Source organism: Sceloporus undulatus, chromosome 5 (genome assembly GCF_019175285.1).
Source record: "Sceloporus undulatus isolate JIND9_A2432 ecotype Alabama chromosome 5, SceUnd_v1.1, whole genome shotgun sequence".
Taxonomy (NCBI): Eukaryota; Metazoa; Chordata; class Lepidosauria; order Squamata; family Phrynosomatidae; genus Sceloporus; species Sceloporus undulatus.
The window spans coordinates 132,686,899-132,700,372 of NC_056526.1; positions in this window are offsets into that span (position 1 = coordinate 132,686,899).

Below are 13,474 nucleotides of genomic sequence, written 5' to 3' on the forward strand. Positions count from 1 at the left end.
CTTCATTGGTAACAAAATATCACCATCACTGTATACCTTCAGATAGAAACAGTTCCACCAGTGGATGTCCACCACTGGATTATAGCCAAGGTAAGAGGTCTGAAATTTATATAGAAGATGCACACTGGAAGCCATAAATTGGTTGAACTGTGAGCTTCCCACAGCCTTGCATGTCTGATCTGCAATTTAACTGTTAGTTGCAACTGCTTGCCCCAATTATAAAAGACTCACTGAACACATTAATGGGTGGTAAGTCACCACTTTATGCAAATCCAATTGCTCCAATAGTTTTCCTGTAGCTGTGACAAACCACAGCAAATGATTCAAAATTCACTTGTGATATCTGGGGTATATTTGCTATTGTTACTGTTATTGGATCAATAGTACAATTGGTCACAGCTTCTCACTATCAATATACCTTGAAGGTATAGAAAAGAGGGCTTGGTAGTTTATATTATGCAGATCCAAAACAGTTCTAGGCTGTTTTTGCAATGCCTGGACCCGATCTGGGTTTTCCACCCCTTGCTCCGCAGGTTTTCCAGAAAAATAGAGCAAACTACAGCAACAACGGTGCCCAGCACTAATAACATGGCTGGGCACCTTTTTCTGCCTCAGGATGACTTGCCTCAGATGTTGCTGTCAAATAACCACAGTACAACATGTTGGAAGTAAGGCCACAACTTTATTTGCAAACAATTGGTAGGGTTGGCACAAAGCATAAGGTCAGGATCTGTGCAATCAAACCGGGCACCCACCCGGTGCTTGGAATGACCTAGGGGCTAAGGAACACAACTTGACCGCAAACCTTGTCTTGCGTTCACCAATTCACAAAGCCCCTAGTCACCGGGAGGCGCTCCTGCGTTCTGGCCCCCGCAATGGCCAAAAGCCTGCCCTATTTGCCCCCAGGTACCTATTGACTCCCAAACCAGAGCTCCATAGCCCTGGTACCACAACGTGCAGATCCTGGCCTATGCTGCCGCCAAGTTGTGACTAAAAACCACCTAACAACAGTGGTGGGCGGGCGGGAGAAGCACCAAGACTTGCTCCCTTCCACAGCTTGGCTCCGCTCTGCTCGAAGCCAAGCAGCCGACTGAGGGAAAGGGCCAGCAACACGGCCTTATATAGGCCTAGGCCCCTCCCTCCCTGCGTGCTGTGCGGGGCCCCGCCTCCAAGGCCCAGCCCACCAATGGGCAGCCTTGGAGGACCAGAAGCCCCGCACCAACGAAACCGTCTCCCAGAGTGTCGCGGAGCGGAAGGGCCGCCCCTTTCGCCCCCGAGCACCAATAGGGAGCCGAGCAAGCCCCTGAGCACTAGTCCAGTCGCGTCTAGCAGCAAAACGGTCTGCCCGGCAAGGCGGGCGACCGTTGCTTGTGCCTGCAGTGGCAGTGGTGGTGCCAGTCAGCCAGAAGGGATTGTGTGGGAAGGCAGCCAACTGCCATTCACCAAAAAACTACAGCAGGTAAAAAGAGGAATTCGATAGGAATTCAGGGCCAGAATATTCTGGAGAGTAGCCCAAAGTATTCTGGCAAATGTAGACAAGCTCAACATTTCTCTCAGCCAGGGAAATGAAGAGGAAATTCTAGGAGCTGCAGTCCAGAAAGTTATTTGCCTGTCTTTGTTTCTGCTATAATGGCAACTAATATTCTGGGGCACTGTGATTGATTTAAGTCAGCACAAACATGTATTTTGTATCTAGCCTAGATTTGTATTGATCCTCATTTCTCCAATGAGGAATGAGGAACTGTGCTGAGGAAGGAGCCAGTGTTTCACCGACTAGACCACACCAATGCCATTTTGGCAAACCTAAAGTACAGTTGGCCCTTTCTATCTGTGGGCTTGTCATTTGTGGATTGGAGTATCCATGGATGGACCATCCCATTCTCCCCAGTGCCAGGGCATGTACGTGGACTTGCCAACATGGCCATGTGTGTGGCACCCTGTCATTGTAAACAACAGGACTTGAGTTCCCACAGTTTTTTTACATCCATGGAAGGGTCCAGAACTTAACTCCCACAGTAATGACTGTAATGAGAAGACAATGTTTTATTTCCTTTTACTTGGTCTCTAGCCAATTTTGGGTCTATTTCACAGCTTCTGGGAGATCATGGGCTATAAGTAAGGCCAAACCACCTCATTTTCTGTTTGCTTGTTTGTTTTTTCCCTTGAAGGTAATTTTCCCCCTGAATACTTTTTTAAAATGTGATCTGGGAACTTTGGGGTATCTTAAGGGTGCTTAAAAGAAATTGGTAAAGAAAATGCAGTTCATGGGCCCCAGATCACCCAATCCTACTATAAGGGGGGGGGGGATACCTACAGATAGAGTGAGAAACATTTTCATGAAGATGCCAGCCACAGATGTTGGTGAAACGTCAGGAAGAAACTCTTCTAGGACATGGCCACATAGCCCGAAAATCCCACAAAAAACTATGGATACCAGCCATGAAAGCCTTCGACTCCATATTTTATGACCTTTTCACTATACAAAAATAAATGGATTTTCATAAATCCTGGCTTGCTTCCATTTTCTTTTTACCACACTAACCTGCCCATGTCAAAATAGGTGTGTACCTACCACTGAGGACACCACCAAATTAATCATGCTGGCTTTTTCTAAGTCATTTCATCACTTTGCATGAAGAAAGAACAATGTAAAGAAAATAAGAACAATGTACTGCTCTTTGCATAAAAGTAACTTTGTTGTTCACTGTCTTCAATTTGTTTCCAACCTGTTGTTGTTGTATGTCTTCAAGTCATTTCCAATTTAGGTGACCCTAAGGTGATCCTATCATGGGCTTTTCTTGGCAAATTTCATCAGAGTGGGTTTGCCACTGCCATCCTCTGAGTCCACGAGAGTGTGATCTTCCCAAAGTCACCCAGTGGGTTTACATGGCTGAGCTGGGATACGAACCCTGGTCTCCAGAGTCATAGTACAATGCTCAACCACTACACCATCCTGGTTAACTAATTAATTAAATATACTAAATGAACCACAAAACTGGGGAGATTATCACAAGACAACGGGATAAGGGCAGGATCACTCCCTCATCCTTATCCCGTCTTTGACTGCGATCCCACGAAAGGCTTTCAGATTACAATGCTATTGTGCCATCATTGAAGCAACATTGTATTAACATGAACTCCTGTTAGTGCAAATGCCAGGCAATGCAGCTTCAATGATGGGATAATGATGGGACAATAATGGGATCTGCACAATGTCATTTGAAAGACTTTTGCATGATTGCGGTCAATCGCATTTTCTGGATGAGATAATGTCTGATTTGGCAATCTTCTCATGATCATGGTATGAAAATAGGAAAAGGATGGGAGAAGGACGTTTCGTCCCCAGTTTGATAATTTCCAGAGAGAAAATGACAACGCAGGTAACTCTGCTTCACCAGTGATTCCCAGAATGTTTTTTAAAGGCATAGGTCTATAAAGCTGGACTTCAAAATGGAAATCATAAGAAAAATGGAGGCTGGTGAAAGAAAGAAAAAAGAAGAAAGAATCCCTGGATGCATTTTGGAAAAAGAAGTTTTAAAGTTATTTCTAGAAATTTCAAAATGTTTTTGTTTACTTAGGCAAGGCTTATCTGACTCGACTATTTCTAATGTTAAAGTTAAATATGCAGTGCCTAGGAATACATAGGCTTCCTTAACTGAGGCAGTGACATCACTATGGGGGTGCAGGGGGTGGGGAATGCACTGGGTGACACCAAGAAGAGGGGTGACACCCAGTTGGACCCTCGTTCCCCTTCCCAGCTGCATCCAGGAATGACATGCACATGCTCTTTATCTTCATCCTCAGGCCTCCTGCCCCAGAATACCTGCCCCCTGGGATGAGAGTATATCATATATGTTTAACATGCTTCCAGAGGTTCCAAAGTTCTTAGTAACTGTGCAGCTTCTAATGTTTCCTTGGTTCAGCATACTTTTCCTTCAGCATGACCTACCTTCCTCTGGTCTTATGGTTACCTTCTGACCTTTCCCTTCCATTAATTAGTTAATATATTATTAAGGGTTTTTTACTATCAGGGAAATGTGCTTATGGGGTTTTCTAGCATTTGGGAAAGTTACCTTTTTAGATGACATAACTGGTGAGCATGCTGCCTGGTGATTTTGGAATTATCTGAAAAGTTAACTTTTCCAAGATGTGTTTCTGTCATGTGCCAGCATAACCTAGCCAGATTTGGATACTATATGTGCTTTCATTTCAGTATATGGGAATTGTTTCCAGTTTGCCTCAGATAACAAAATGCCTTCAAAAGTTACTTGAAATACTAGTTTGCTAAAACCAAACAGTTCCTTTTTCCCCCTCCTAAACATTTCGGCTCCATTAATCAAACATGAATTTTAATATTCCTTTGCAAAAAGACATGGAAGTGCTCATAAGAGGGCAGGTATTAGAGAGGAATGGCCATGATTCCATTGCAAAGACAATGGATCCAACGTTTCCACAACCTGATCCACTATACTTGTCAGTAGATCCAGTTTTCCATAGCTGAAACCATGGCAGCCTGTTGCCAGTTTACGGCAGACTGTGCTTAGTGGATAGATAAATACTCAGTCTCCAGAACATTTCATGGTATTCATGGATTTCTGCTTCTGTTTCAGGAAGATTCAGGATTCAGACCAGCTGGACTGTATCAGGATCTTACTGTAGAAGGTAAGAAGTGAAGAATCTCCTTGAAATCAATGCTAAAGAAATGTGCCACTGTGTTCCATGTTATGACTGACATCTGGATTGTAATCATGTTATAAATAGTTTTCTTAAGTGTGAGTAAATGTGAGCACACTTGATGGCAGCAGAGCCAGCAGTTAATTCCTGAGAAGAAAGTCAGGGCTGGCTGAAAAACCTCTGCTTCCCCTTGTCCTAAACTCTTAAACAATTTTATTTCCTCCAACTGTTTTATGCTCTATTCCTTTTTCATCTTTGTACATCTCTATTTCTTCATAGCCTCATTGCTTCCTCACTATACTAGCACCCCTAGGTGATTCACACCATTATCTTCAGAAAAGGGGTAATTTTATATAGTATTCCAGCCTTAGGCAGTAATCTTTAAAAGCCCTACTAGAAATAAAGTCCTATGGCTGTTTAATTATATTTATGTCTGTGTAAGCATGAATAAGATCAGGTTGTAAGTCACTTTGAAATCATAAATTAAGAGCACAGTTCAAATCTCGTCAGTCATTTTCAAGTTCCATTGAAATCAATGGTATTAAAAAGTGTTTAACTTTGGCTGAATTGTCCTCAGTAGAACACTTCAGATTGCAAAATGTGCATTTTTTAAAAAAACAAGTGTCATATATACTGTAGCTTTTTAATTTCTTTTCTTTTTTGATTTTGGGGATTTAAAACAAAGATTATGGGGAATGTTTGTTCCCTAATGACACCACACTGAAATATCTTTATTAGACTAAAGGGCAGCTACATGGTCTAATGCCACCTCTTTGAAACAAATTTGCATTGCTTCCTCTTGAAAGGGACATTAAGACCTCTTGTGACCCCAAGCAAATTTGTCACAACATTAGTTGCCATTCTCATCACTGGCATGCCAATTTGGCAGCAATCTATTATGTTCCACCTGCATACGCTTGCACATTTTTTATTAGGAAAGATGAGACACGTCAGGTCTGAATTGGCCTCCAGTTGTCTTTGGAGGTGACATAATTTTGCAAGTATCCAAATGTCTCTTCCAGAAAACAAGGTGGCTGCAGGTACAATCGAAGGTTAAAAGGCAATTTGTATGCTGAAGAGGTTAGCAATATGTCATAGTCACCTTGCATGTCAGCCATTGCAGAGCAGCAGCAGTGTGAAAAAACAAAAGCAATTGTTTAACTTCACATTGCCATGTTTGCATATTCATGTGTTTCCCTAATGAAAATCAAACTGTTTCAAGAAAATTAATGTTTTAGAAACATCAGGTTTGCAGTTCCTCAGTGCAGAAGAGAAAAATATGTAGAGGTGAAGTGAAATCAAAGCAGAGAGCAGTCTTCTGAATATATTTTGAATTTAAATGGTCCTTAGTGTGCACAAATCATTAAGAGATAGTTTATGCCCAAGGAGTTTTAAAGGTTCAATATTTCATGGGCAGGATTTTGATCTATGATTTATCAGCCAGTTGACAGCATTAAAGACAGAAAGCCCCCCTCCCCAAATCAGAATCAATTGTTCTCTGGATTCTTCTTTCTACCCCCTTCCCACTATTGAAAGCAGGAGTTGGGGTATGTCTGGTCAACTTGAATCACCAGTTATGTGCATATCAAATGCAATATACCTCAATTTCCTGCTCTGCAAAGTATCACAATATGGCTGTTTGTTTGATATGTAAGTGCTGTTGAATGGCAATGGCATGTCAGAATTCTACAACTCTTTAGCAAGTTTCTACATGACAGAGGGTTTTTTTTTAATCTTCCTCTTCCATCAAGGGCTAGAATATTATAATATGTATTTACTTATTTATTTCAAAATGTATATTCCACCTTATACCCAAAATATCTTTGGGCATCAAATAATAAAACACTTTGAACAAGCTAAAACAATTGAAAATGTAAAACAGTAATTGTTCACTCTGTAAAACATAAAACTACATAATAAACCAAAACAAATTAAGAAGTTAAAACTATGAAGATATAGAAGTTAGATAAACATTTCAAACTGTTTAATGAAAACTATGTTTCAGCTAGGCACTGAAATGAAATCAACATCATCAACAATTGGGCCTCTAAGGGGATGCCATTCTACCACTAGGATGCTGCAACAAAACTTTTTTCCTCATTAAAAAAAAATTAAACAATACAACCAAGAAAAAAAGAGAGAATATTTATCACATGATCAATAAAAAGACCTTTCCAAATTATGCAAGGAATGATGAACAACCTTCCTGATGAAACCGTAATAAGTGTGGTGTTTGCTATCAAGCAGCTGAGTTTTTGAATCCTTGCCAGCATCCGGTGGCATAAAAGGAGTTACTTTGTATTTAGGAGGTTTGTCAAATACTAACCTTTTAGCCTGGTAATTCAGGACTCAAAATAGACCAAAGGCTTGGATTTCCCCTGTTAACAATCTGTTTGTATAGTTTTCATAGCTGTTGGGATAGGAGATGGATCATGCATGTGCACTTGTCTTTTTTCAGTTCTGCACTATATAATTCTTGGGAATCTATCTTCCATCACTCTCTCTCTCTCTCTCTCTCTCTCTGGGACCATGTTTATGTACCCATAGGGACCTGGATGTTGGTTGTAGGATAGGCTGGATTGAATTAGTTGCTTATGGAGCCAGTTTTAACATTAGTGACAAAGGGATGCTGTACCCTACCAACAAAAGGACTGAGATGCTTCTCTGTTAAATAGTTTCTGCTGTTTCATTTGCCACCAATAATGCTTATCTCATGACACAAACATATGCCAGTGTTTGGTACTAAAAATGGAATGCCCAGAATTGCAAGCAATTCCAAAAATAGAAACCTATACCTTCAGTACTCTTCCCAACATGAAATAAAAATATTGGATATAACTAACACTGGACTTTATCTTTCCATTGGTTTAAATGATGTGAAGGTGTTCTGAATATATCTATATTACTATTAGCATGAGAAGGAAGTGGATACCAGATTGTTTAAAGGTTTTAAACAATTAAAGACATTGTATCTGCCCTTATTTCTCAAGGAATGCATATACAAAGGGATTTTCCCCACAAACCCAGTGGACTTTTGTTTGTCCTTCCATTGTAAAATTACACAAAACTAGAGAGAGAAGGCTCTTTCCCATGTCCTAACCCAGTATATTGGCCCTACTGGTGGGACATAGAGGAAGCCCCTCCAGTAGACCACACTTCTCAAGCAGGTGTGTATAGAGAAAGGGAGTGCTTTAAGTGTCAAGATCCTGGGCCATTAAGGATTAAAATGCTATCATCTTGAGTTTGCACCAGAAGCATATTTCTGCCCAGTGCAATTCCTTTAGAAGCAGTGTTAGATGCTCCAATCAGCAGTTTACCTGCTACATTTTGCACAAATTACAGCTTCTAAGGCTCTGTTCAGACCGGCACTTTGTGCTGGCCTGTGGGCGGAGTCAGGATGTAATGTCCTGACACTGGATGCCCTAACTCTGGCCCCAGGGCATCATGATGCCATATGCCATTCCATTAACTACCCTAACAGTGCCTCCTACTTCTATCCTATAGAGACTTTCCAGTAGGATACAATGATCCATGGAACTGAAAGCTACTGAGATCAACATGGTAACTCTACTTGTAAACCTAGAGTAGATTGTTGGTCAGGGCAACCCATACTGTTTCAGTATTGTACCCAGGCATGAAACCAGACTGAAATGGCTCTAGATAACTTGAAGATCTCCCATTGCCCAGACAAAACCTTCTCTGAAAAGGGAAATAGTAGTAGCAGATCAGTGGTTGTCACATACCTCTGAGTATAGGGAGGTACTTCAGGAGGGGGTACATGACAGCTTCCTTCCAGTCTGCAGATATCTTCCCCTGATAAACTGAAGCATTTGCTGTGCCCTAACCCCACCTGATAAATCCCCATCTCCTAGAGGAAGTCCTCCAAGGAGGACAAGAACAGAGCTTACAGATTCAAGTATCTTGTCCACGTAATCAAGCTGCAACAACTGAAAGTGATCCCAAGGAACATAATTCAATAGAACATTGAACATTCTCCCAGACTCTTTGATAATTACGGTATTAGGCTTTGAATGAATACAAACAAATTTCTTATGAAAGTACCATGAAATTTTTATCACAATAGGTAATGAAAGTTTCTACTCCTAGACTCCCAGAGACTGAAAGCAAGACAGTTTCTCAGAGGTCTCTGTCCTAGAATTCTTTTTAGGCTCTCTTGTCTTTGAAAAAGTCTCTGTATGCAGGTCAAGTCTGATTTCTCAAGGTTAGTCCCTATATTGGCTGCAAAGAGAAGTAAAACCTTTGTTTGTAGTCATTAATCTGTGATTGCTCTTTCTTATCACAATCTTCTGCTTTCAGAATAAGGTCCACCTTCTATAATTGTTTTTAATTTTCCCTTCACACCCTAAACCAACATAAAGCCCCCCCTTTCCCCCCCTTTCTAGCTTTCACTGTGTTCTACATAACAAAAATACAGAATTGCCTAGGTGAGGAGGAGGGGGGAGCCAATTTTGTAGATTTTACATAGATTTCACTTTATATGGACTATTGTCTATCGTCTTTGTGGTGGTTTAGCCAGAATTAAAACTGGAATAGTAATTATAACTCAAATAAAGTATGTTAAAATGAAACACTAATACAATCAACCACCCAGGATAAAGATGGCAGAGTCACTTTGATGTTAATCAAAAGTCTGGAGTAATATGGATGGCTTAGGTTGAAATCACACTGCACTTTGACATTGCTTTAACTGCCCTGGCTCAATGCTAGGGAATCCTGGGAACTGTAGTTTTTTGTGGCACCAGACCTCTCTGACAGAGAAGGGCTAAATTCTTCACAAAACTTCCCAGAATTCCCTAGCATTGAGCCAGGGCAGTTAAAGTGGTCACAAACTGTATTATTTCTCCAGTGTGTTTTGGACCTTAGTCTACTAGACAACTCTTTCAAATTACCAAATTCCAGAGACAGGGTGCAACCACAAAAAAAGTTCCTTCCAGTAGTCATCTTATTTCAGTAGTTAATAAGACTGAATTGTAGAATCCAAAGAAAACCTCAAAAAATATCTTAATAGCCAACTAGGTTCCTGTGAGAGAGTGATTCTTCATTCACTATTGTTCTGGCCCACTTGTTTTATCTTTTAGCTAAAGTACAGCATTTTGAATGGTGTTAGAAATAGACTGGTAGTCAGTGCAGATATTTCAGTATTAGTTAGCTGTCAAATGTCTATTAACAATTGCCACTATATTTTTAAACAAGCCATAGGAGATTATCACACTCAGACAGAACAAGGCCGGGATCATTCTCCTGTCTTTATCCTATCCATTGTTGCGCGAAAGCCTTTCATATCATATGTGCTAATCCTGTCATTATCCTGTCATTGAAGTGGCATGGATTAACACGAGCCTCCGCTAATGTAAAATTTTGGGGCAATGCCACTTCAGTGATGGGACAATAACAGGATTGGCCCAACATCATTTGAAAGGCTTTTGCATGATCACTGTTACTCATGCTTTCTGTATGGGACAATGTCTGGATAAGTGTGATGTCATATGAAAATCCCTCCCACGATAGCACAGGAAGGATGGGACAGGGACAGGACAATGATGTCCCGTCCCCCATCTGAAAATCTCCCTAGTTTCTGAACAAATTTCAAATGCAGCACATTGCATAATGTAACTGGTTCTGTTGATTAATGGCTTCATCTTAAAATTCAAGGGTTACAAGAACAATGCAGGCAAACCAGAATTTAGAAACACTACTTTTTAAAGGCAGTTAGTTGGCTGATACTCATTATTAATAGCAAGTGACTCATTAACATTACTTGTTACCCTGATTTTTGTTGTGAAATTATATTTTAGTTACCTATTAACCATTTACTATAAATTGATAAGGAGCTGGGGATGTTTAGCCTGGAGATGAGAAGGTTAAGAGATGATATGATAGTTCTGTTTAAATATTTGAAAGGATGTCATATTGAGGAGGGAGCAAGCTTGTTTTCTGCTGCTCCAGAGAACAGGACCCGGAACAATGTATGCAAGCTCCAGGAAAAGAGATTCCACCTCAACATTAGGAAGAACTTCCTGACAGCAAGGGCTGTTCGACAGTGGAACACACTTCCTCGGAGTGTAGTGGAGTCTCCTTCGTTGGAGGTCTTTAAGCAGAGGCTGGATGACCATCTGTCGGGGATGCTTTGATTTGGATTTCCTGCATGGCAGGGGGTTGGACTGGATGGCCCGTGCGGTCTCTTCCAACTCTATGATTCTATGAATCTATGATTCTATGATTCTATGATAAAACAACTGCATACCCACCCCAAAAACACCCTCTCATTTTAATGTTTCAAAGTACATTTCAGGCTTAAGTCATTAAATATCACATCAGCTCTTTGTTACAAGAAAAAAGCAACATGTTATAGGTAATGTCATTCTTTGTAACGTATGGATTTCAAACTCCAGGCAAATCATTTTGCTCCCAATACTGTTTGATTAGCATGTTTGAACTTATCCTAACTTGACTTCTCATGACCTTCAGGTAGGATTTAGGTTAGGATGAATTCATGTATGCACTTCACTTAGTATTTAAAACATCAAATGATGATTTGCTCAGAGCTTAGAAGTATTGCTTGCAGTATTGAGCCCAATGTGGTGAGACTTACATGGGATAATTCTTACTATCCAGACTACATTTGTACAGGTGCTTTCTTAGTTGGCGTTTTGCTGCCAATGATGCCCATCTGTATGTAATATTCCCACTTCCAGTCTGTTAGACTGGAAGGCAGGCGAAGTGAGTATCCAGCAATATTCTTACTGATTTCAAAAGCAGCCACACAACCACATCAGTTTATAAACTCCAACATACAATTTATTTTATTACCAAGTGTTGCTCCTAAGTCTGAATGACAAAGATGTGATATAGCTGATGCCTAGATGCATAGAAAAATATTTGGGAAGGGAGGAAGGCAACACAATTTGATCTCTAAAATCATGTCTGTGGGTGACAATCTTTATGTGTCCACCTTCTTGAAAAAGGTGCCATGCAAAAGTCTAAGTTCTGCTGGCACCATTATTTAATTGAAGATGAGCTAGAGACATGCTCATATTTTCTGGGACTGTGAGAATGGGCACCCTGAAGTAACTGTATGTCTGGAGATTTTAAGAATGCCCAACTACTGGTGAAATTAGAAAGAAAGCACTAAGTTTTGCCTAGTCACCCACTGCTATATCCATTTCAACAATTGCTTGCAATTTCTCAGAGAATTCAATTAAATCAAAGGATTTTTTGGCCACCCCGCTGCAGTATAGCCTAAGAGGTCAAACTGTCCAAGTTTACAGTTTAGCTTTCTGAAAGAGTGTTCAGAACCCACTGATTGAGGGCTGGTGGTTTGTTTCTCCCCCCAAACATTTGCTTTAAATAACTGTAGCTGGACCAAGTTTGTTCTGTGCCAGGAAGAAGACAAGGGTCAGAACAATGTCACCACCTAATAACCCGCAGCAAATCTAGGTCAACTGTGGGTGTTAAAATAACTGGCTGAAATCCTTCTCGGCTTCTTCTGTTAACTGCTCCTGGGCTGTCAGGGGACTGGGTCATTGCCATTCTGTTTGGGGAAATAGTATTTTAGGCAGATGGATTTTTGATAAATGAATTTGGTTTTCTCGTATAAGGTTTCTAAAGCAGGCTGGAAAAAAATAAAGCTGTTGCTTTCAAATGATTAAAATGTTGTGGTGGTGGTATTCTAATTCTGTAAGAACATAAACCTCTATCACTGGATTCAAAATGGAATTTCTTGTAGCACTGAATCATTAGAAAAGAAAACAGCTAGAAAATGGATATTGGACGTGGCAATTATCAGTGATGAAGCTGGGGATGAACAATTCAAGCAGGCAATCCACGACTCCCAACTTGGATTAAATGAACAATGTGAAACACAGTGCACATGTGTGTGTTTTTCTCCTTCCTTCCCTAAGGCCTATTTCTACAGTAAAATTTATAGAGAGCTCAATTTATATTTAGTCAATTTATTTATACACTTCATTTTCCACAATACGTTGTGCTCAAAGGAATATTGAAGCTTAAAATCTGTCATTGTGCTCAACATTCAGTGGTACAATGTACTGGTACAGAGTTATTATTTCTAATATTTGGAGGCTGATTGTGTGTCTCTTTCAACATACACCTTTGTCTGTTTGGTGCTGTCTTTTATACACTTTAGCTATTGTTACCATGACTGACAATGTTACCCTTCCATTTTGGTTGCAGAAAGTTGGCTTTCAAGAAGCCTTCAAATTGTCTGATATTTTCATTAACTCTGGACCATAATTCAGTTCTGCAGCAGTTTCCATTGTCCCTGTCGAATAAATCCCAGTATATGCTGTCAGGAAGGGTTGTGGTTGTTTCAAAACATTACACTTTAACAGAAGATCATTGAAAAGCTTTATAAAGTGTTCCCCTTTTAAAGAAATAATCGTAATTGGGAGTTCAGTTGTGGATGCTTTAAAAAATTCCCTACATTTACCACAAACTGACATTGCATTGTCCTACTATATTCCTTGTCAGACTTATCATAAACTATTTTTGTACCAGTTAAAAGGTACCAAAATGGAAATGAAAATTAGCATCCATTTCTTATTGAAAGCATTAGCTTTAATGACTATCCATGAATCCTGTGCACACTGCTGTTGCATTTCCCCCCTCATTCTCAAAGGAATCTCAGAGCCTGGGGGAGATTCTATAGCTGCACCTGCTCATATCTTTGATAGTGTGACACCAACAGTCCCCATGCCTTAGGCTGAGCTTCTCTGAGTGCCAATACAGCACCTGGAAGCTCTTTGGTTTGAAAAGAAAT